This window comes from Calliopsis andreniformis, chromosome 1, assembly GCF_051401765.1.
Source record: "Calliopsis andreniformis isolate RMS-2024a chromosome 1, iyCalAndr_principal, whole genome shotgun sequence".
Lineage (NCBI taxonomy): Eukaryota > Metazoa > Arthropoda > Insecta > Hymenoptera > Andrenidae > Calliopsis > Calliopsis andreniformis.
The window spans coordinates 4,278,724-4,281,079 of NC_135062.1; positions in this window are offsets into that span (position 1 = coordinate 4,278,724).

Genomic DNA, 2,356 nt, shown 5'->3' on the forward strand with positions numbered 1-2,356 from the left:
CTTTCTCTGTTTGGAAGGTACCAATGCACACGAGCGACATTTTAACACACAATCTCGACCCGATTATATATTTTTCTTTGTTTTTCTAATTTCAGACAGACACATGATCACAATGAGAACGTGCGTCAAAATATCGCTTACGTGCGTTGGGCCTTAAGTTTGTGACTATCTGTTTGCAAATATTGTACCACTGGGTGATACAGAGCGATGATACTGTGCAAACTGCGGTATAGAATAGACGCATCTTAACAAGTAAATAAATGCCCAACTTTAAATGTTTTTCATCTGCATTTTTAAACAATCATAGTTAACAAATGATATCTTTTCACCCTAAATTTATTAATATTAGTTTCATTTTATCTTGGCATGAAGTATCACAGCATAAATGTTCTCGTATTTTTTGTTGAACATTTTATACTTGTAAAATAGTTAATTCAGAAGCACTTTAATTCATGCCAGTAATAAATGATTAACAGTAATAAATAAAATAACATGTGATATATTTATAAAATACGAAATATTTCTCCATGAACTTTGTCGTTATTTCAACCGTCCCTACTGACTTTTTTATCTATCTTCTTTGATTGAGTGAACTGTATGTGTATAACTTATTTATGTCGCACATACATTCATTACCAGTATGCTTCAACAAAAAAATTTAATTCATATTTCCGTTATATGAACATTAAAGCGTTTAACTTTTATATGTTTTACAATAATATACCGTCATTTCAATGACTCTTTAATTCAAATTATACCATTTCATTTCAATTCAAATTTCATAACTTCGTAAACATTTAAAAGTACTTCGTTTTAGAAAATTCCAAAACTTTTTCAAAGTTTAGAGTGTTAGTAAAATAACTGAAATAAAATTACTGATATCAATTCAATTTCTCGTTTACGTAAATACGTATATTTATTATATTATATTAATATAAAGCTACTAAGCTAAGATAGGAGAAACAAAAGGAAATTGGAGTTTAATTTCCGAGATCAATTTTGTTTTCGTTAACATATTAAATTTTACATATAATAAATGTTTGTCAAAAACAAACATTTTGTCTTTAAAAAATAAGTGGAAAATATACAATCACACTCGTTTCAATTAGGTTTGCATAAAAAAAGTTCTCATAATATCGTATATAAAAATAAATCATGGGTACTGTGCAACACCAAAGAGAGTTCAAATCATGAACTTTGAAAAAAATAAGTTGTTTTAGAGAAAATGGATTTTCAAAACTCATTGTATACTGAAAATACTAAAAGCTTTACGCATTACTTTACTATTGCAATTTTTTTACATATAAATTCACTCTATTCGTAAGTATGGTAGCACTTAGGGCATTGTATGTATGTTGCTGATCAGGTACAATGAACTAAAAATATTTTGCTTTCTAACACAAATGCATTACTCATTCAACGAATTAAATTGTTACTCTAGTAATGCATTTGTGTTAGGCTAGGGCTAGGACATAAGATATTCTTTAACCGATTGCACATGCATAGGACTTAATGAATATATAATCTAATTTCGATTGTAAAAAAAATGAGTTCAAATTGGAAAATGTTGCGTTTTATGTATTTTTGACTTATTTTTTTAGACCAAATTATGCCTACTTCTTAGATTATACCAATATTTCACTGGTTGTTTATAAACAAATACAGTCATAAAAGGAAGCAAATATTATTTATGTTACATAAAATCTCATGTTCGTTGATAATATTAATAAAATGCAGTTTTAAGAAATATAAACATAAAATGACACTAAATAAATACAAACATAAAAATAAATTTAAATTGTTTAATCTGATTCAAATTCAATCTGTGAATATGATAGTATTCGTTTTATCATGCTATATGTAAATATGAATTATGTAAACGATATGTACATTAGGTTAGTCTGTTTAATGCAATAAATTATCCTACGAAATAAAACAAATGTTCATCATACATCACGTGAACATTACGGAGCATTTGTAATTAAAGGACTAATAACAACCTCCATATTATGACTACTCGTGCTTCACAGACGTTTCAAAGAACATGTCATGTCTTCTCCTAAATTACATTTAACATTGGTTTTAATGAACTGGACGACACCCGCAAATTAACGACACACAAATTACTTAAAATTCGTTGCTTAAAGCACGATCGAAGTTAAGAACCGTTCTCGCATTAACTCGCTTCTTTTTCCATTGAATATAATAGTCACAAACTTAACTAGCCATCCGAGGCTATATTTACCTACTTTTAGTAGTCTGTAGCCCCCATAATCTTTAGTAACATGGAGAGCATGTAAGTACGTGTAACTTAGCACGTGGTGTGAAAAACAAGCAAATTGTTGTAATTGCTGAG